This window comes from Mytilus californianus, unplaced genomic scaffold, assembly GCF_021869535.1.
Source record: "Mytilus californianus isolate M0D057914Y unplaced genomic scaffold, xbMytCali1.0.p SCAF_2, whole genome shotgun sequence".
NCBI lineage: Eukaryota > Metazoa > Mollusca > Bivalvia > Mytilida > Mytilidae > Mytilus > Mytilus californianus.
The window spans coordinates 122,532,645-122,556,983 of record NW_026262668.1 but is presented as its reverse complement, the minus strand read 5'-3'; the positions used below and the strand labels follow the sequence as shown (position 1 = coordinate 122,556,983).

General features: G+C 32.9%; 1 long non-coding RNA gene across 1 annotated transcript; it reads left to right on the top strand.

The window, feature by feature from the left end:
* Window positions 1–10,805: 10,805 nt before the first annotated feature.
* Window positions 10,806–22,653, top strand: LOC127730862 (uncharacterized). The gene is made up of 3 exons (XR_007995333.1): window positions 10,806–10,901; window positions 21,541–21,654; window positions 22,474–22,653. It is a non-coding gene; the product is annotated as an uncharacterized LOC127730862 (long non-coding RNA).
* Window positions 22,654–24,339: the final 1,686 nt, after the last annotated feature.

The window sequence follows — 24,339 nt, the reverse complement described above, 5'->3', positions numbered from 1 at the left end:
TGAGTTACAGGAAACAAGTGATGGTAGGGGCCTTCAATGGTGAACATTACCTTCAGATAAACGGGACAGCAATGGGGACGGAAATGGCACCGTCTTACGCCAATATTGTCTTGGACAAATTAGAGAAACAAATCATTACACCATCTTTATCTAAACCTCTGTCTTGGTTCCGTTTCTTCGATGATTTTGACATGAAATGGATTGATACCCCAAAAAAAACTGGATGATTTTAGCAAACATGCAAACAACGCCCACCAGTCAATTAAATTCACATATGAAATTTCCGACTCTAAATATCTTTCTTGGACACAACTATAAAGGACGGTGTCATATCAACACACATCTACTGTGAACTTCAGATAAACATCAGTACCTTTCTCCCCAAAGCTGTCACCCCAAACACTGTACAAAAAGTATCCCGTACAGTCAAGCTCTCACACTAAACGGTTACAGGAACTTCTCGGATTTTTTACCAAACGAGGTTATAAGAAATGGACATAGATAAGGGGTTTGTGCGTGCTAATAATAACAGCCGCACTGGCCTATTACAGTACAAACAGAAGAGGCGAAGCGAAATAGTTCCGTTTGTTTTAACATACAATCCCGCCTTTACTAACCTTTCCCGTTTGATCCGTGCCTTTTGGCAGATTATTCCCAAACACCCAAAATTATCCAAGATCTTTCCAAAACCTCTTGTCTTAGCTTTTCGTAGACCAACAAGTCTGAAAGACTTATTTGTGGGAGCTGATGTCTCCTCTAATAAAAGCTCCTCAACTGCAGGATGGTGAAAGTCGTGTGGTAACAGACGATATTTGACTTGCCAACAAATACTGAATACTCAAACATTTACTTGCCACTCCACTTGGTCCGTATACACTAGATATTGCAATGTAACTTGCAAAACCAAGAATGTTGTATACCTTCTTCGCTGTGGCATGCAGTATGTTGGCGAAATAGAACAGCCATTCAACAAACGCATGAATGGTCATCGAAGGGACTACATATGCAAGACCAGGCACGCCCAAGCTGATCTCAAATATCTTACCATCACTATCATAGACCACAACGAGGTTTGGTCAAAGGCCGACAGACTTGCTCGGGAAAGTTTTTCGATAAGAAAATTAAGGACAGTTTCCCCAGAGGGCATTAATGAAAAAAACATAGAATGAGTCCCTACCATCATTTGTTTCCTGTAACTCAGGCTACAGTACAAGACTCTTACAGTCTTATGGAATTTATTCCTTCTCCCAAACATCAATATCGAAAAAAAATACCAGCGTTTTGATTCGTGATAATTTGTATAACGATCAAGATTGTTATTTCAGTTTGACTATCTCATGTCAAGATAAGAATCATTTTACATCTTACTGATGAAGGATATTAGTTATCCGAAATATTTAACATTTGTTTTTTACTTTTTTTGTGATGTTGTACCCTTTTAGACTTGCTTATATATATATGAATACGTAGAAGGTGTGACTTCGAAAAAAAAGCATAGAGACAAATGATGGCATATACTAACTGCTGTAAAATCAAAGTTCTAATTTGGTTGATTCTGTGTCTACCGATATGGAATTATGTGAATGGTATGTATAATATACAATTAAGAATTATTATAAGCATTTGTTTTTTAGATACTTACTAGTATCCGAAACATTTATTCATTCTTCTTTTAATTCATTTTTAAATATAAATATAAGCAAAACCTTATAACAAACGCGAAAAACCAAATATATATATATTAGTTATGAAGGTCTATATTCATTGAAAAAAGTTAAGAGGGTTCAGTTAAATCACCTTAGATCACGCAGGATTTTCCATTGGATTTGGCATTCAGTGTTCCTGATGAAGTTTAATCCAGTAACATGCTTCGGAATCAAACACTTTATTGTATTATTTTTTTTATAGCACTGGGTCAATACAGCGCTGATGGTGGACTATATGGAATCAGCACCTCAGTAGTGTTTTGGTACATGATTTATAACAAACTTGTTTGAAATTGGCAGTTTTTAAATTTTCAATTATTATCTAATTTTTCTTTGTTGAAATAGTTATTTGTTTTATAGTGATTAAGATTATAACACAATGTTGACTGCTGTACCCCAATTTTTTGACATTTTTACCTCTTATGTCTTTTTGTTTTGCTCACACATTATTGGGTTTAGCTAGCTATAAAACCAGGTTTAATCTACCGTTTTCTACATAATGAAATTCTTGTATTAAGTCAGGAATACGACAGTTGTTTTCCATTCTTTTGATGCGTTTGAGCTTTTGATTTTGCCATTTGATAAAGGACTTTCCGTTTTGAATTTTCCTTGGAGTTCGAAATGTTTGTTATTTTACTTTTTAGAAACTTAGATTCAAACTTCCTCACTGGATCCTCAAGCAAAGGTGACCATAGATGGAATTGACTCTTTATTTTAAGTCGCGTTCGGTCATATAGCGCTCCACATGTTTCGGTACTAAGATATCCATAGCTTTTTTTATATTTGGCTTTGAGCTTTCCTGATGAAGGAAATTCCAGAAAGCTCATCAGTTGCATAAAGTTATAAAGTGTTATTTTCAGAGTTTCTACTGCAACTTTTAGATATATCGACCTCTTTGTTTGTCTGTCTGTAATTTGTTAAACTTTATTTGCACCATCCCTGTATTGTACTATGAACTTCGATTCGTAATTGCCTTTAGCTTGTTTGTTTGATACTTCAACCTTTGACTGTGATAAAAGCATATGTTTCAACCGTATTGGTCCAGTCCGACATTAAAATCCATGCTGAAAACAAGCTTCTGTTGGACTTGTGCTTAAAACGGTGCCTCGTTAACGGCGAGTTCTAGTCTCATCGAATAATCTTTACAACAATTCTGATTTAATTTCGTCGTAAGGTAGCTGATGCATAGGCATAATTCCTGCCAATACCATCATATTCTCTTCTTTAAATTGCCGTCTAAATATTTCGCTTTCATCCATGTCTATCCAATTTGAAGCCTACCTATGCACTTTAATTATTTTGAGCTCGTCCTTAATTTGCGAAAAATATGTGTCACTAAAAGTCAAAGGAGGATATGCTACGAATAAGACAAAAAAATACATAGACATTTTCTTTTCAAACATTTACAAAAGCGGAATAATGAAATAATATTTCGCTATTAGCAGTCAGTTCGGTTCAATTTCGTCAAATTAAGCTAAACATATTACTTTCTTATTGGCTTGCAAGTCAATAGCTCAACCTCATTTGAATCCGTATTCATGCAACCTTTAGTTTGACCTCAGTGGAGATGGGTTGAACAAGTGTTTACCAAGTGGTTCATTCATTTAAAGAAAAGAATGTTAACATTGAAAAATGAAACAAGGGAGACATCAGGAATAACCCTATTGTTGACTGATCTGGCCCACAAAAAAAAAGTTCTTATACAGGTAAAATGATTTTATACATTATGTTTGAATATATAACATGACATCAAACAGATTTATACAAATCGTTACTATACCAATGCACGTGATTTCCTGTCTATTTATATTTATATTTATGTTTTATAAGGTAATATGAACGTCGGCATTCTCCGGATGTCATCTCAATGGATAACTAGATGCCGTCTAGTCTAAAATATACACAAGATCCTTGTACATTTTAACATGCATTGTTAATAGTGTATTTTTGACTTTTAGTAATTTGAATATTCGTTTTATATGTTACAAATCAATTATGAAATTTTGGGTCAAATCATGAATTCGACAGCTGGTGCAGCTTTAAGCAAATAGCTGTCAATTTTTTTTGAATTTTTTTTTTGAATAACGAAAAACTTCTTGGACGCTTTTAAAAGGCATGAAATGATAAGACTTTGAAAAGTGAGTACATGATTTTTTATAACTAGGACATAGCTACAACTAAAATAGATTTTAATGCAAAGTAGGCGTCTAGGAATTGAACTTATATTCTTTTCATATCAGGATTACAGTTCAAAACCTTAATTTTTTTTTTGCCATTTGATTAGGGATTTTCCTATTTGAATTTTCCTTGGAGTTCGGTATTTTTGTTATTTTACTTTTTACCTGTATAGGAAACTTAAAAATGAAATTAATCAGATGACTACTTACACAATCTAAAAACATTATTAGTCGTCAACTTTTAACAAAATTCCGTATAAGTGACCATAACTTTGAAATTGAAATAGGTCTATCGATATAAGAACATTCACAGAGAGAACATAGAGTGTGTAAATTTTGTAAGATTTTAGATGATAAGGAACACTTTTTCCTTCATTGCCAAATCAGCAGTAATATTAGAAATCCTCTTGTAAATCGATTAAAACCCATCATCCTTACTTTTTCTACGCTTTACACTACTATTCCCCATACTCAATTGAAAGATCGACTTCACTGGGAATCGTAGATATAAATTTCTTGTTTTGGGTTATAATAATTCTTATTTTGTGAAAAAAAAACCACACTGATTCTACCAGAAAATATACTGAAGATGATATTATCAAAATGCTGGACTTTTTGATCGACAATATATTTATTGAGTTTGTAGGATTGATATTTCCACAGACAGTATTTATTCCGATGGGTACTAATTGTGCACCCTACTGGCCGATTTGGTGTTGTACTCGTATGAAGCAGAATTCATTCAAAACCTTCTTCAAGTAAAAAAGAAAAAGCACCTTGCGAAATTCTTAAATTTTACTTTCAGATATATTGATGATGTCCTATCACTGAATAACCCATATTATAGCCAGTACTTACATCTCATATATCCCAGTGAACTTGAAATTAAAGATACTACTGATACTAGAAGGGCTGCTCCATACCTTGATACTTTCCTCAGTATTAACACAGATGGACGACTTCACACTAAAATCTATGACAAACGGGACAATTTCAACTTCCCAATTATCAATTTCCCATTTCTCAGCAGTAACAAACCTTCTGCCCCATCGTATGGTTTTACATATCTCAATTGATACGTTATGCATGTTCACACTATACAGACTTCATATACAGGAGTGTGCTCCTTACGCAGAAACTGCTCCAACAGAGTTATTAGGAGGAAAGATTAAAAATGACACTCCGTAAATTTTATTGACACCATCACGAATTGGTTGATCTTTACGATGTGTCTGTGTCTAAACTAACTAACGATATTTTTAACACGTCTTAGATTGTGGTCTACCATATACGTCGTCTTGTCTTTTCAGTACCGAACGTGACCTATTCCCGAATATGACTGTTTTGCTGAGTGTGAATCCGCATTGCTATTAGACGTGTCTCGGTATTTGTACATCCAACATTCATATATTTAGTTATGATGTTTTATTTGTAATTCTGATTGGATATTGTTTTATGTCTTATCGTTTGTGGTTTTAATTCTATTTTCATTTTCTAATTGTATATAAAAGAAAAGATGATTAATCACCTAGTTCATTTATATGATCTTTGGTTTAAAGCTACTATATGCACATGATTTATTCGTTTTTACACATTTTGATTTAGAAGAAAAACCGACTTGGTTAGAAAATACAATTAATTACACCATTACTTACACAATTCTATATTAATATTCTTGTAATTGTTAGAAAAAACATCAAATGACACCATTACAAACTTAATCCCCATTTTATAATATTCAATTTTTAAAAATTTACCTTTGAGTCACTTTTTGTGGCGTTGATACATTCGTGTGACGCACAGTTCATAATTCTATTATGCTGTATTTTTATACTGTCGTAAATTAATTTTATGTGTTCGTTGATATTCTGTGGTTTACATACCGAAATGTACTATTATACTATTTATTTATGTATTTCTCTGTCCTAAGTGTTCTTGCTTTTATTTGTAATGTATTTCTGTCACATAATGTTGTCATTTTAACGGTATTTTCAACATTGCCATTTAAGCGGGAGGTTTGGCTAGCCATAAAACCAGGTTCAACCCACCATTTTATCTAAAAATGTCCTGTACCATGTCAGGAATATGGCAGTTGTTATCAAATAGTTCGTTTCTATGTATGTTGCATTGGCGTTTGTCTTTGTTGCACTTCAATGTTTCTGTTGTTCCGTTGTTTTCCTTTTATAGTTGACGTTTCTGTTGTTCAGTTGTTTTCCTTTTATAGTTGATGTGTTTCCCTCGGTTTTAATTTGTAACCCGGATTTGTTTTCTCTCAATCGATTTATGACTTTTGAACAGCAGTATACTACTGTTTCCTTTATTAACCAGCTTTACTCAGACTCTAAACCCAATAAAGACATCTTTTCTAATGTTGTAGTCTATATAAAGCAATCAATGGCGTTGTGAAAATGAGGTCCACATTGGTCAATTATCTATATACTTCTGTATTATTAATATTAGTTTAAACAATATTTTTGCAAATAAATCAATACATAGTATATAATTCGGATACATGAAATGAATAGGATTTAAAAACAAGCAAAATAAATTTATTATATGGTCATCATAATGTAAATATGTAAATATTGCATGTTCTGAAATAGTCAGTTTGTAAAAAAAAAAATAAGAGATTGAAGTTTCATAAAAAAAAAACTGAATAAACACGTGGTAAATAGTATAGAGAGTTGTTTGCAGAATGAAATGCTTATGTTTAATAAATGATCGAGCATTTGCATCAAGGATTGAATCGCTTGGTTTAAAATATATATTTTTGTACCAAAATAATTAAAAGGCTGCTTTGTTCGTCCGAGAATATGATTGAATCACATAGCAAGGTATTTATATCAAATTGAACTGGAAAATCTGAAATTGAAGCCCGAAGTTCCTGCCTTAAATTGGTATATATTGGACAGGATAATAGGAAATGAGCATTTGTTTCCAAGTCACCACAAAGACAGTTTGAAGATTCTACTAAATTCCGAAGAAAATAGATGAGAATTTAATGAACTCGAGTTCATCATTAAGCAAGCTTGAAGAACTTGTCCAAATCGATTTCCTACATAGTAATAAGGAGGGACTTTACTATTTTAAATACAAATGTGCTTCTTAAAAATTGAAAGAGATTCACATTTTCTTACGTTTAAATGTAGTTTATTCCATAACTTGGGTGTCCCTGGGAGAAATATTCTGAATATAAACGGGTCCATGTATTATGTTGAATAACATGATTACTAATATTATTAATATTAACTTGACTTGTTTAGAACTTTTTTCATGTTGTGCATGTTTATTATGTAATGTGTGCATTTTAACCCGTCAGGGTTTTACTTTTTGCAATAAAGTTTATATCTTAATCAATCCATAGAAGTAATGAACCCAAGAGTTTAATATTTCCTAATTTTAAACCAAATTTAATCAGAAAAGGTCTTAAATGACTGAACAATCGTTATTATGTCCTTTCAATCTTTTGTTAAATTTTCAGACTTATAAAGGCAACAGTAGTATATCGCTGTTCAACAGTCATAAATCGATTTAGCTGAAACAAATCAACACACATCAACTATAAGAGGAAAACAACGAAACAACATAAACATTGAACTGCTACAAAAACAAACGCCAGCATACATAGAAACGGACTATTATCCACTACGGTAATTTAAGTACTATTCAGACACTTCGCTTGCAGTCAATTAAGATCTGCTCAGTGGTTGTTATTTACCTGACACCAACATCATTCTGAATTGTCTAAAATGCTACTGAAGAGTACTGAATTGACTCTAAGTGATTTTTCAAAACAGAGCTAAATTTACCGCAGTGGATAAGTCTTAAAATTGAATAAAAGTCTGAACATTACTTCATAATTTATTGTTTGGACTTTTTAGACCATGCTAAGATCAAAATGACCATTTACGACTTACATCTCAAATTTTGTATAAAAATGAAAACAACACGTTATAAATTGCATGCGTCCGAAGCGCTTTTCTGGATTTATCGATGTACGATTAATCACTATCATATAGTTTATACAGGACTGCAGTGGTGAATTATGAATAAATTTAAATACAAAATCCTAAAAAAATAGAGAAAACCGCATGGCTCAAAGGGAGCACGACTGTATACGCCGAAAGGGTACATGTTAGCATCTCATGGCATGCATCATCCACCGCCATGCAAATCCAGATGCAATCAAAATGTACAATAGCGAATAACACACAATAGACAAAATGAAAGATCAATTAACTTTACTATTCTGGTATCTTAAGAACGAAGACCAATTAGTCATATCGCTCGTGAGTTTAGACACTGACAGCATTCTCAATTACTACTAAGAAATGAGAAGTTGACCATTGGAAAAAGAAAATCGTTATGTATGTCATCAATCCCACTTTAAAGGATTCTGTTAGTCATACCATGAGCAAAATCCAGATATTATGTAGACCATATATTTTTTAGAGTCGATTTTATTGTGATGTACGAAATGCAAGCAATTGCTAAAATATGGGTTATTAAGCGACAGGATATCTTCAGTATATCAGAACATGATATTCAAGAACCTTTGATATGCCTTTGGTATCTTTAGCCTCTTTTTTGCAAGAGACATGACTTGTTTTTATATAAATTAAAGGAAATATTTTTCAAATAAGAAACACTTTTGTTTATAAAAAATATATAAAGTATTAGGTATTCGTTGAATAAAGATCTTCCATAAATTATCCAACGAAAAGATATATGGTATGATGGTTAATACATATTCTACCAATGATCAATTAACACGAGTCATTTCGTACTACGTATGTGAAATCAACACTAACGGCTTTAATCATCTAACATGAAACGAAAATGGAAATTAGAGTAATACAAAAACAAGTAAACTATAGGTTCCTAACTTCATGAAAGTCGTGTTTTTTTTTTATCGTTCGTAGCTTTTAACTCAAAAATGAACTAAATGGCAATATCTCCAAAAAAAAACTAGATGACCTAAACATCTATAAACAACCACATCCCATGAAAACGTATAGTTCAAATACATTTGGTTTATGTAATGATACTTTGTGTCATTTAATAAAGTATGTAATTGAATAAAAAATCTTCATTAAAATCTCCGGACGAAACTGTTCTCAAACGGTTATTTATATTGTTTAGACCTTTTTTGGTTTCTTGTTTCAAAAAATTCAGATTTCCAAATTTCGAAACTTTTGTCTCGTGCGGAAACCGATGATAGATGACCACAAAAAATCAGCAGGATACCTTTTTAAACACGTTATTAATTGGTTTTAATAATGGTCTAAAAAAGGACTCTATGACTTCTTAAATTGTTAAATTGAGCTTGGTATTAGCTTATTAAGGTACCCCCCCCCCCCCCCCCCAAAAAAAATCAAGCAGTCACACGTTAACAAAATAGAAATTGATATGAAATCTAAAAGGAAAATACAAAAAAAATTTGCACTGTTTCTGTATTTCTGTAGTATATTACCATATATTCAGTTACTTTGGAATAATAAAAAAGACGACGAACAAACATGTTATGTAATAGCATGTAAAATAATACATGAATATATATATATATATATATATACATTATTGCAGAGCGTAATGTATGTTGCAATATTGCACCAGATGGAAAACGATAATATCTAGTTATAAGGAGAAAGACAAGGCAAATAATTATTTACAAACCTTACTTGCAAATAAAGTTGTTAATACAGTCTGTTTTTCTCATATTTGAAAAAACTGTCTTAGATAATATATATATATTCTACTTACTCAAAAAGAAAGAAGGAGTTAGAAAAAGTATATATGAGATCAGCATTGCTATTTAAGAGCAAACAGAGAAACAAACCACGACCAAACGTTTTAATTTTTGAATTTGAAAAGGAAAAACAGATACCTCCAGATGAGCATGAAATTTTCTTAGTCTACGGAATCCTTGTGCTAAATAGACCAGGTAAACTATTTACATATATTCAAAAGATAAGTGTAAACATTTAATATCATATTCATTTTGGATATACACCATTTTCTCTCACCCCCTCCCCCTAATTTCATTGTTAAATTGAAAATGATTCAGATTCAACATGAATATAAAAAAGAGGGCTCATAATTTGTGAATTAAGTACGAAATGCATCAATTCTGCTGAAGATGAAAGAAACTCCTCATATGAGGAAACAGCCGTCAATCCCCTTGTACGGTGCTATCAATTTTTACTGTGTATTTTAAAGCTTTTTATGGCCAACTGTTGTAAACAAGAAAACATTCCAAATCCGGTACAGTAAATATTGCCGCTGTAAGTAAATTTTGTCCAACAATATTAAATTTCTACAATACACCCTGTGTTAAGAAATTCGAGTAAAGACGAAATAAGCATACTTATACAACTTATTTCCGTGTTTTGTATTTTTACAAATGCAAATGACGGATGCTCTGTGAAGAAGGTCCTAGAGTTGTAACATTCAATCTGCTATTGCAGTTCAGTATCTTTGTTGAAACGATATGCCAGAGCATCTACAAAAGCGATGTTTTATTAAGTTAAAAACAACTGCAACATTATTATTAGGAGGAGTTATCAATTCAGGATAAATCATTTCCAAACATTTATAGTCGGGTTTTTTTTGTGTGGGTTTCAAATCCATAAAATGTCATAGAAGAGTAAGAAGGAAAGTTAAGTCAAAATTATTACTAATTTATTTTATATTAACATATATACATTATTGATTTTATTACGGTCCATTACTAGCATATCTTTTGTTCTCCATTTCTCATTTCAAGCATTGATAAACAGAGCATTGAAAAAAAGTGTTCCTTTAAAGATTACTGGAGGTAATTGAAATTGAATATGTATTGAACTGTATTATAATAACATTGTGTTTACGCTTCAATTCAGTTCTACGCTTTTATATGAATAAGTTCAAGGTGTCACTTCGATAAAAACTTAGGGACAGGGAATGGCGAATATCACTTGTAGAATCAAAGTTCTTTATTGTTTTATTTTGTATCTACTGATGTGTAATCATGTGAATGGTATGTATAAAATATGATTTTTTGTTAACTAAGATGAGGGTACCTACCTGAAAACTTTGATAGTTTCTTTTTTTCGGGAAATCACACTATTTATACTACTAATAATAAGTCATTGAAATTTTGCACGTAGACAGATCATACTTATTACGATATTTTGGGCGAAAAAAAATCGGGGTCACCGATGTTGTTTTCGAGATATGACGTCATCAAAACTTAAAGAATCGCGTTATAACGAAATATAGAAATAGCGCTCTAAATTGCTAAAAAAAGACAAACTTATTGAAAAACGATGTTTAACTGGAATAACAAAAACAGTCAAATGTAACTTGTACCTTATGAACATTTATTTGTCTCGGTTTCCTTATTTTTGAAGGCCTTTGAACATATCCCGCCATTTTAAATTGCTATTTATAATAGATTTTTTTTTTAAATAAAAAATCTCTACTAATGTTTTTCCCTTCAAACTTCTGCATAAGTTGCAGCTTCAGGGAAGATTTTAAAAGCATAAATAAAAAGGGGGTCACCGATGTTTTAAATCCGCTAAAACGGAAATAATCTTATTATTGAATTTTGGCGGGAACTATAACCTTTTCTGTTAACGCTATAGAACGACGTTGCTGGCATTACAGCATTTCTTGCAACTTGGGTTGAATTAAACCTTTTCACTACAAAATATAATATCATGTTTGAACATTTTTTTAAGGTATTTTGATTATTCATTGATATCTTTATCAATCTATTGAATCGTTAAACATAGATACAATAACAGTTTATTATAAAGTAATTGTCAAAGTTGAAGTCATCTCATTTTTTAATTGCATTTGTTGTATGGGGAAACATGCCGTATTATAGAAATAATTTTCGGCTTCCAGATAAAGAATCTTCTACCTCGGAAGACTGAGGGTATCCGGGCCGAAAAGTAACACCGGAACGAATGGCTTTCAGTTTTGTATTCATTTTCCCTTCTTAAGATAGAAATAAAAGACTTCTTGACTATGTGATAGATGAACTAGTCATAGTAACATGTCAAAGTGACGTGACATTACATTAAGTGCGGCACATAGTAAACGTCATGTGTGTGGTATTAACTAGAGGTATGATTATGATGCAACGTATTACCCTCAATTTTTAAGGTTTCGATATCTACTCTAGTTTATTTTAGCACATCTCACTCCGTCAATCTATTGAATTTCTCTTTCTTGTTCTTCCTATTTCTTTGCATACCAAACATTCATCACCTTGTCCTCTGCCATTTTATTTTCGTGAAGTTAACTAATCAAATGGTTCTGCATGTTTGAGTTTGTGGTCACACTTGTCCAGCTTGTCCAATATTTTTTCTCATGTTCTTTGATTGCTGCATCATATTCTATCTTCATTCATTCTATATCCGTTTAAATCTGGTCGCACTAGGTTTCATACGTGCTGTCTTTTACTTTTTTAATGACCCACCATTTCATTACAGCATCCGAACTGGCCCTCGGAGCTTTCAGAATGGTGATATGGTTGTCGTTCATGTTCCAGTATTTGAAGAAACTACCCATGATCATCCCTCTTTATCAATGGCCCTTTGTGTTGTTCCATTCCCTGAAAAGTGCTATTCGGAGATGGGCGAGCGTTTCCGATGGTTTTGAGCTCTTTCTGATTGGTCGACCAAGTTCGTCCCAAAGATGTTCCATTGGCTATAATCTGGAGACATTGCTTGCCACGACAACACACGAATGTGATTATTCTCCAAAAATCATTGAAATGTGTGCCACGTGACAACGGGCGTTGTCCTGCTGAAACACGTGGTTAAAACGATGCCTTCGGAGAAACGGGAGAACGAGTGGAGCCAGAATTTCGTTCCTTTACCTTTTTACATTTAGGTTACCTACAATAATTGTCAGATCGGTGCGTTCCTGGTAGGTTATTCCGTCCCATACCATAATTCCGCCACCCTCAAACCGATCCGTTTCCTGCACGCACGCATCAGAAAATCATGCATTGAACCTCCGGTACATCCTGGCTTTACCGTGGCTCAATGTCAAGTTGAATTTCGATTCATCGGTAAAAAGGACTTGTCTCCATGTTAGCCTATTCCATCGAATCCGTACCCGAGTCCATGCAAGTCGCGACATCCTGTGACGCTGCGAAAGGATAGGTCCCTTCAACGGACGACGAGTTCTTAGGCCAACTTGATGCAGTTGGTTACAAACTGTGTGGGAATATAGCCTATTGTTGTTTCTTCCATGAGTTTGACGTGCTGTTTGTGACACGTTTACAAATCGATTCCGGAGATGAATAATTCGGATGTGCCTGTCTTGACGTAACTTCGTTTCACGTTGCCTGCAACCTCGGGGACGATTATTTGTCGTGCCAATATCTCTAAGACGAGTCTTAAGCCTTTCAATAGTCATTCTAGAGATATTGGGATGATTTGCAACCTGTATTAGAGTCATTTTTGCTGCCAACATCCCAATAGCTCGTTCTCTCTGATTATGACGTAGACGTGGCATTGACTTACGTGTAACTTTTTCAATTTTTTAATGCGACCTTTTGTTAACAATATAGTGCTCGACACATTTAATGATCAAAAGGACAACACAATTCCATCTCTATACAGGTAAATGTTTGAAAAAATGCTCATTTGTTTGAAATCAGAAAATGACGTAACGTAGTCTTCGAATTTTTAACAAAATAGTAAATGATAGATTAATCATTCAGGTCACTAGTTGTAATCTTGAAAATATATAAATTAATTTATGTAATTTCTTTTAATTAAAAACCAGGGTAGCGTTTCTTTTTTTGCCTAGTATACATTTATTTATATCAGACAATGCCCGCACGTGGACGAGGGTACTTATACCGTCTTTAAGGATGTGGCGCTTGGATTGTCATTGATAAAGTTAACTGGTCTGTATGTAGTTTTACTATCATATCTTTTTAACAACGCAGTACTCTTTGCCGATTTTGTTTTATTCTGGTACAAAACCTCTGATATAAATAAACTGTTGAAAATAATACAAAGTAAACTGTCTATTAAGTCTGTAATAGTATATAGAACTTTAGGTTGTATACCAAATGGCCTTCGCACTAATGTTCTTTCATCTTCATCGTTTTCTTTTTGAAATACCCTTGAAAAAAATTCAACCAGTATTCAGCTTTCTCTTTATCAGTACTTACATTACACATTTTGCAATCTCTTTTATCATGTAATTCAGATGGGGGAATTTGGATTTTCATTTCGACTTCATATGACAAGATATTCTTCTTTGCTGACTCTGATATGTTTTTTTCACGGTTTTCACGTTCTTGTCTGACATTTGAGTTGCCTTTGTTCCTCACTAAATTTTAGTTCCTTTCGACATAATTAAACATAGCACCCCTTGAAGCCTTGCGCAAACTATGCGCCTGTGTGCCCTCTAGAGGAACTTTATAGTCTTACCCCGCGACATCCCTCATTATTTTTTCCAGAGGCCATGTAATAGGCGAATTTCCGTTGTTTTTCCAAAAAATTTCAAATTCCGAGCCCTAGTTTCAGTTTTTGGACAAAGCGCAACTCGAAACCTTGCGCAAACCATGCGCCTGTTTCTCCTCTACAAGACCTTTATAGCTATACCCCGTGAAACTCCACATTATTTGTTTCTCTAGAAGCCATTGAATAGGTGTAATACCACCAACGCATGGTACGTCACATCCGGTTGCATACGAAAATAGGTCGAAAAACATATTCCCTTGAATTTGACAGTTGTAGGTAATTAATCCATCATTTTATTGCAGTGAAACATTTCTGGGCCATAAACATATACATGTATCTTGGGTATTTCAAAGCATCATTTTTTTTTATTTGGGATTTCTATACAATATTTTGGAAACTTGAGGTTACATGGTTACTAAAGCTTGTACACAGGTTAAATAAGGGGGGGAATTTGATTGGTTAACTGACAGTTATGGTTATTTTCTTATATGCAATGAAATTTTATGTGAATTTTTTTCTATAGTACTGGACAGGATAAAACTTTACTCATGCCAAGTATTTTTCAATTTGAAACAAAGATAAATTCTGCACAATTGTTTTGAAAAGTGCAAATTTTAAAAAGACTAATAGGGGAATATCAATGGTGGTATTACACCTAATATGGGGTGCTGTACATGCACCTTTGACCTTGTGAGTACTCTCATGTGTTAAAATTTCTTGATATTCAAGTGAAATATTACAAACAATGAAATATTCTGAGTGGATTGAGTCTCCAAAACACATTTTATGAGAACATTTCCTTGAAATAGGACTCTACCATGAATATTAGTTAACAGAACAAGCCATACTTCACGGTGTTTTGGGGAGCTCTTTATCCTTATTTCTTATATTCTGCTATAATAGAAAGTTTTTTCTCAGAAATATTTTCATAAATATATAGTTATAAGTAAACGTTATTATTTTTTAAAGCAGTACCAACAAATTATTCACTGATAGAGAAACTTTTATGTCCCTCTCTGGAACGCAGCGTAAATTTAAGTTTTACGTAAGGACTTATTAAAACCTCCAGTAAACTTTTATATGGATTGTTCATTCTGCTTGAATACTTCAATCACTCAATGTAATTCATTATAACATTTCTATCATAAATGAGTGAAAGTTACTTCATTATTTTTATTTATTGGCCTGAAAAGTTGAAATTTTGAGGAAATGACATATATAAATGGACCAAAAGAGACCTTATAAAGAAGACAAAGGGGTCCATTAGTGGAATTTATCCTCCTAAAGTCATCTTTTGTATCATATTCAACTGTTTGTAGGCAGATGAGATAAATATTTGATCATTATTTTTCCACACTATATTCTATCATGATGCGGCTTTGTTTAGATTTTTCGAAGAAATTTTGCACGAATCGCTGAAGATGTCGTCGTACATTATACTAGATTTTTCTCAAACTATTGAACTGATTATGACAAAACATGACAGGAATGCTTGAAAAAAAAGTATTACAAAGGAAAAAAGTCCCTTTCAGTTTATTGAATAAAAATGTCTTCTTCAGGTGTAATACCACCAAATCATGGCACGTCACATCCGGTTGCATACGAAAATAGGTCGAAAAAAAATATTCCCTTGAATTTGACAGTTGTAGGTAATTAATCCATCATTTTATTGCAGTAAAACATTTCTGGGTCGTAAATATATACATGTATCTTGGGTATTTCAAAGAATCATTATTTTTTTATTTGGGGTTTCTGTAGAATATTTTGGAAACTTGAGGATGCATGGTTACTGAAGCTTGTACACAGGTTAAATAAGGGGAAAATTTGATTGGTTAACTGACAGTGATGGTTATTTTCTTATTTGCAATGAAATGTTATGTTAATTTTTTAATTTGAAACAAAGATAAATTCTCCATAATTTTTTGAAAACGGCAAATTTAGAAAAAAAATAATAGGGGAAAGTCAATGCAGGTATTACACCAATAGGCCAACCCCCTCTGTTTTTTCCATTTTTTTCAAATTTTGAGCTCTAGTTTCAGATGTTTGAACATAGCGCCCTTCGATACCTTGCGCAAAAGATGCGCCCGTTTCTCCTCTACAAGATCTATATAGTCATACCCCGTGACACTCCTCATTATTTTTCTCTAGAAGCCATGGAATAGGCAAACCCCCCCCCCCCCCTGTTTTTAACTTTTTTTTTCAAATTTTGAGCTCTAGTTTCAGATTTTTGAACATAGCGCCCTTCGATACCTTGCGCAAATGCGCCTGTTTCTTTTCTACAAGACCTATATAGACATACCCCGTGACACCCCTCATTATTTTTCTCTAGAAGCCATGGAATAGGCCAACCCCCTGTTTTTAACTTTTTTTTCCAAATTTTGAGGCCTAGTTTCAGATATTTGAACATAGCGCCCTTCAATACCTCTCGCAAAAGATGCGGCCTATTTTTCCTCTACAAGACCTATATAGACATACCCATTGACACCCATCATTATTTTTCTCTAGAAGCCATGGAATAGGCCAACCCCCCCTTTTTTTAACAAATTTTTTTCAAATTTTGAGCTTTAGTTTCAGATTTTTGAACATAGCACCCTTCGATACCTTGCGCAAAAGATGCGCCTGTTTCTCTTCTACAAGACCTATATAGACATACCCCGTGACACCCCTCATTATTTTTCTCTAGAAGCCATGGAATAGGCCAACCCCCCTGTTTTTAACAATTTTTTTTTCACATTTTGAGCTCTAGCTTCAGATTTTTGAACATATCGCCCTTCAATACCTTGCGCAAAAGATGCGCCTGTTTCTCCTCTACGAGATCTATATAGTCATACCCCGTGACACTCCTCATTATTTTTCTCTAGAAGCCATGGAATAGGCCAACCCCCCACTGTCTTTAACATTTTTTTTTCTTCAAATTTTGAGCTTTAGTTTCAGATTTTTGAACATAGCGCCCTTCGATACCTTGCGCAAAAGATGCGCCTGTTTCTCTTCTACAAGACCTATATAGTCATACCCCGTGACACCCCTCATTATTTTTCTCTAGAAGCCATGGAATAGGCCAACCCCCATTTCTGCAAATGTGTATCTTAGTTCAATTAAACAATGACATCAAAGGTGCTATATGTTACAGGACTACTTTTACATACGTTCTAAATTGAAGTGGGTGCATTGGTAGTCTTACACCTACAAATAATCAGTTGACAGATGCAGATTTAATGTGGTACTGAATATTAGCCTAAAAAGAGATGTGACTAGTTTTATCAATGGATGGGATAAATACCATTTCATGATAGAGTTGAAATTGCAATATTTGGACGGAATTTCTTCCTTTTTAAATATTTTTCATTTAACGGCCGTTGATGTCTTATTCATTTTTTCGGTTTTTAGATATATCGCCTAATTGTTCGCTGGCTTATTGTTCGCTAGTTATTGTTCGCTAGCTTCAGCCTAGTTAAACGGATCTAGTTTTTTTTCTTGTTCTGCTACATCTATCCGTGTTTCTGTGGACATGTTGATATATTTCATCTAACTCTAGTTTTTTGTCGAGCCTTCGACTTTAGTTGAAAAAACGAGACATAGCGATCCTACATTCCGTCGTCGGCGTCGTCATCGTCGTCGTCGGCGGCGTCCACAAATATTCACTCTGTGGTTAAAGTTTTTGAAGTTTTAATACCTTTCTTAAACTATCCTGGATTTCTTCCAAACTTGGTCAGAAGCTTGTTTATGATCATAACATAGTACCCAGAAGTAAATTTTGTAAAAAAAAAATCTATTTTTTCCGTTTTTACTTATAAATTGACTTAGTTTTTCTGCCAGGAAACAATACATTCACTCTGTGGTAAAGGTTTTTAAAATTTTAATAACTTTCTTAAACTATCCTGGATATGTACCAAACTTGGACAGAAGCTTGTTTATGATCAATAGCTTGTATCTCGAAGGAAATGTTGTCAAAATTTTGTACCTGTTTATCCGTATTTTACTTATAAATGGACTTAGTTTTTCTTCCAGTTAACATTACATATAGTGTGCAGTTAAAGTTTTTAAAACATTTATTAGATCCATAAACTATCCTATATTTATACCAAACTTGGACAGAAGCTTCTTACAATCAAACGATAGTATCGAGAGGAATATTTTTATTGATTTTTTTCCTCATTTTTGTTGAGCCTGCGATTAACAGCAAAAGTAGGCGAGACACTGGGTGCCGTGGAACCCTTACGAATTTTTTTATCAGATGACAAATGAGAGTGTGGATAACCTTTGGTAGAATAAGAGTTCGAGTTCCAGCTAAATTTTGAGTTAAAGTTCCAGTTTTATTTTTAGTTCGAATGTTAATTCGAGTAAGAGTTCTAGTTAAGGCTCGAGTTCCACTTAGAAACTTCCGAGTTATACTGTAAGTTAGAATAAATTCTGGTAAGAGTTAAAATTTTGAGATCCGATGAAATTAAAAGAAATATTGCAGTTTCTATTTTCTGTTGGTGCACCTCTCTTTCTTGAATTGTATATTCTTTTATCACATTTATGTTTCAGTATGGTATAGCGACTATACGCTGCCAACAGTTGGGTTACACTAATGACAGGACAATTGCCCGTATTGACCGGATGAGATATAAATAGTCAGAACGTTTTTGTTATTTGATAGATCATTTTAATATTTGAAGACCTTAGAAATGCTAGACTATATTTTATGAAAATCTAACAAAAAAAAGTTCACCGGACGGATTTCACACTCACTGATGTACGCTTTACATATAATTGAACTGATCGACAAAAAGTGTTACTAGTAATATCTCTTTTGTTTTACAATACTTTTTCATACAACTAAGAAATCTGCGAGATTAACAGTTATCTTATATGAAAATTTAAACTTTATAGTAAAACAAAATGTTTTTCTAACAAAAAAAGTTGACCGGACGGATTTCACATTCTCCGATGTACGCTTTGATTATACTTAAATGATCGACAAAAAGTGTTATAAATATCTCTTTTGTTTTTAAATATTTTTTTTTCTTCGTGAAACTAAGAAATCTGCTAGATCAATAAATATGTTAATATATGAAAATATAAACTTTACAGTAAATAAAAAAAGTTTTTCTACAAAAAAAGTTGAGCTGACGGATTTCGCTACAAATAATAAAGACCAGATCAACAGAAAATGTTGATATTTCTCATATCTAACAGTATTTTTCGGTGAAATTAATAAACCTTTAAGAAAAATAATTGTATAAATGGTATTGTATATAAATACTAACTCAATAATAATAATAATAATAATAATAATAATAATAATAATAATAATAATAATAATAATAATAATAATAATAATATCTTCATTTAAAGAGAGTAACTCATTTAAATAAAACTAATCGTAAGGTAATTCATATCAAGACCATATCAAGACCACTTTCGGCTATTTTTTTGTCATATATTTTGTCCGTTTCGAGTAGCATTTTCATTTTTGCACTTAAATAAAAAAAAACGTCATTTGCTTTCTCCTGCTTTAGTGAACGCCCCTTTGAGCGGGCCGCCATTTTAGAAATTAGCAACCTTTACGACGGACTCGAAAACGGCGACGTCAAAATACGGTCACGACACTATAGCGCCGCCGAGAGCGATGCGTATAAACAATAGTGTGATTTCCCTTTAAAGCACTGGGTCGATACCGCTGATGGTAGACAATAGGTTCACGAGAGTATCAGCACCTCAGTAGTCCGTGTTTCGGTGCGGCATTGATATGTAACATACTTTTCTGAAATTGTCAATTTATAAATTTAGAAATTATTTGGAAACTAAGGTTCAAAATCATTCAGGCAAAGTTGACCATAGATGGATTTTGCCATTTTTTTCTAAGTCGCGTTTGGTCATATAGCTCATCACGTGTTTCAGGACATATATTTCCTTAGCTTTCAAAAATGTGGTCCTGAACATTTCTAGTGAAGGTAAATCAAGAAAGCTCAACAGCCGCATAAATATATCTTTAAACATATAAGATTTGGTCGTAGCGATTTTAAGAGCAGACAAAAATTCTTTTTATAACTGCAATTTTCGGTTGATAATATGTTTATTTTCATTAATTGGGTGTCATCGGAAAAAAACTACCGATTTCATGAGTATATATATCAAAGCGATATCATAAATGGTTGTAAGAATACTAGTTACAAGAACTTTCTTCAGCGAATGTTTGGAAGTATATTTTTTATGTATATAATACCAGCTATTTTGGTGACTGCATTGCAAGCCCGCAAACTTGTTTAACCCCGCCACATTCTGTATGTGCCTGTCCCAAGTCAGGAGCCTGTAATTCAGTGGTTGTCGTTTGTTGCTGTATATATCATATTTGTTTTTCGTTCATTGTTTTGTACACATATCAGGCCATTAGTTTTCTCGTTTTAATTGTTTTACATTTGTCAGTTTTGGACCTTTTATAGCTGACTATGCGGTATGGGTCTTGTTCATTGTCGAAAGCCATATAAGACCTATAGTTATTAACTTCTATGTCATTTGGTCTCTGGTAGTGAATTGTCTCATTGGCAATCATACCACATCTCCTTTATATCATACTAGGGTATACTCAAAGGGGTACATGGGAGCGTCTCCTGGTATGCATCATCACCCACAATGCGAATCTAGTCAAATTGTACAGTAGGGAATAGCACATAATCGATGAAATGGCAGACTAGCCAACTCTACTTTTCGGATATTTTAAGATCGAATATCAGTACAACATATCTCTCGTGAGTCAGTCCACCAATTTCTTTTGTTACGTTGACCAGAAATGTGGAATCATGAGTAGGATAGATTTCAGTCGTTCTTCGACATTATCCTGCTAGATTAGTTATTTGCATTATTAGCACATCCCTGTTAAGTAAAATCTGACCATTCACGAACACGTACGTAACGTATCAACCGAGATGTGTAAACGTGGGTTATAAGCGACAGGATCAGAACATGACATTCAAGAACCTTGCAAGATACACGACTTGTATAATATTAATTAAAGTAAATATATGGAAAGTTTCATTGAGATATCCACTAAACAATAGCAAAAAAAAAAAAAAAAAACGTCAACATATGGTCTGTTATGTTACATCATATTTTTTTAATTAATTGTCATAGTTGAATAATGTTGTGTTAATCAGAAATATCTCTGTTGAAAATGATAATCAAGAATATATTTTTCAGGTATGCCTATAATATGTCCAGGAGATACTGTATATGATGATCAGCTGAATACTTGTGTACATGTATGTGAAGACGGATTCACATGGCAAAAGGCGACCCTTACATGCGTTAAAAGTAATTTATGAAATAAGGAACATTTTTTTTATCAAAACATCTATATCGTTTAAGATATTCGTTAATTTGACTAAAGATCCCGCATGAAAAAAGATATATGGTCTGAAGATCAATAAATAGTTTTCCAATGATTAAAGTACATGAGGGCCTTCGTACACCACATGTGTAACTCAAGTAAAAAAGGAGGATACGAAAAAAGGAAATTAGAGTAATATCACAACCACTTGATGATAGAATTCTAATTTCATGAAAGTGTTGTAACATGTGGAGCAGAATCTGCTTACCCTTCCGAAGCACCTGAGATCACACCAGGTTTTTTGTAGTGTTCGTGTTGCTCAGTCTATAGTTTTCTATCTTGTGTTTTGTATATTGTTGTTTGTCTTTTAGTCTTTTTCTTTTTGTTTGCCATGGCGTTGTCAGTTTATTTTCGACTTATGACTTTGAATGTCTCTTAGTATATTTCGCCTCTCTTGTAGGTTTCATTTCGTTCGTACCTTTTAACTCGAAATGGAACTAGATGGCAAAAAATCATTAGCACACTCTTCTAAACAGGAATTTAATTGTTTTATAATAATGGACTCAATGATTTCTTAGCTTGCACTTGATATGAGCTGATTGAGGTAAGCAGAAAAACAATCAAGTAACCACACTTTAAATCAAACAAATTAAAAAGCAAGTTGAAATATTGAGTGAAAATACAATAAAAAATTATAATGTTACTGTTCTACTGTAGTTCAATATATTCAGTTACTTTACAGTAAAAAAGACAGCGAACAAACATATGATGTAATATCTTTTAAAATATATAAATTATTTCAGAGACTGGTGTCTGTTGCAATAGTGCACCAGGTGGAAAACGGTAATATCTAGTTCCAAGAAGAATGACAAGAGAAATTATTATTTACAAACTTTATTAGCATTAAAACTGTATTTCTAATTTGTTAGAAAGTTTTATGCGATTTAAACTGTATGTCTTATCTGTTTGAAAGTTTTTGCAAGTAAAGATGTATTTCCAGTCTGTTTGATAGTTTTTTTTATTGTGCCTTATAACGATTAACTACTATAAAATAATATCTATTGACAGATTGTTGGTTGATTAACATCCAACAAGTATTTCATGCATGATCAGGACGATAAAAAATGATATAATGGCGACAAAGCTAACACTTACAATGTTTATAAAGTCTTAATCTTCAATATACTTGTGAATTATATTTCCATAGCATCCATTTAAAGGTTTGCTTGCCAAAGTAACCATTAATCTACAATAGGAAAATTATCAGTCAAACATTGTCGCACTTTCTTTAGAAAGAAAGACTATACAAATACTAATAAGATGAGACGATACTGATATTTGAAATTCCTCTGACAACAAGGAGTTGTGTATTGTGAAATATGTTAACTTATATTCATTATTCTCGTATCCGGTTAATATTGATACAAAATAATAAAATTATAGAACCACTACTCCTAAACATCACGAAAAAGTCCACATACATAAATACTATTTGGGAAAAAGAACAACTTATAATAAATATCACCAAAAGCTAAAAGTGAAGCTGGTTATAATTTGTAAGCATACCCTAATGGAATTCAAGAATTTATCCATAATCATGATTATATTGTTCCTATCAACGTGATATAATGGTAAAATACACCTGTGACGTAAATCTTTTGTTCAAACTCTCCATTAGTTTTCAGGAATGGAGAGTTATTTTTTATTGTTCATCTTCATTCATCCGGACGTTTTGCCCTTTAGGTATTTCCATGGGAACTTTCTCAAAAAGTGTTCACCAATGAAAATAATTTTAAAGGACGTAATGCGATATTGAATGAAGATAGAAACTTACTAAAACGGTTTATGCTGGATATTTTTTTTTTTTGAATTGGTATCGTAGTAATACAATGAACACCAAATATCTCATTATTAATAAACAGCTTTTATTTGCGAGTCGTAATTCCATCGTATAATATATAGCATCGTTTTCACTAAAATTCCACAACATTATCAACAATTTGTTTTCCGATGCAAATCTTGGCTGAATTTCTGACACGGATAGTATCCATGCGGGTAAAAACGTATATTTTCCATTGAGTGCCATTCCTCTTCTGTGCATCTACAAAATATCAAATGTGTTAACTCAGTTGAATTCATTTGTAATATTGAACACATTAACATTTTTCAATAAGAAAAAATTAGAGAAAAATATATTTCACTTACAGTTTTGCTTTTAATTTTACCGTTCAAGATATCATTTGCTTGAAATTTAAAGTGTTTTATTCTGATTTTGTACAGCAAAAATCGTTTGTTCCATTTTAATATGTTCATTAAAAAAGAAATATTACTCAGTTTCTACAATAATATTTTGGTTAAATACAATAAATAGTTCAAGAAACTGAAATGGTGAAAATGGCGTATTCGGTATATTATTTGATTTTTCGTTGTTGTTATAATTTGAATATGATAGTGCTAATGAATAGAATTTGAGGGGGTGTAGATAACATTTAGATAAGGCTTGCGTTATTGCGGGATTTTATTCAGTTTTCAACAGAAACGCGAAACATTATCGAATTCCTTCACTGTTGTTATATGGCCATTGGCAAATATAATTGTTATATCGGCAGTGCAAATGACGGTGTTAATCTTGAAATATTTAAATGAAATCAAAAAGTAGATTTCCACTT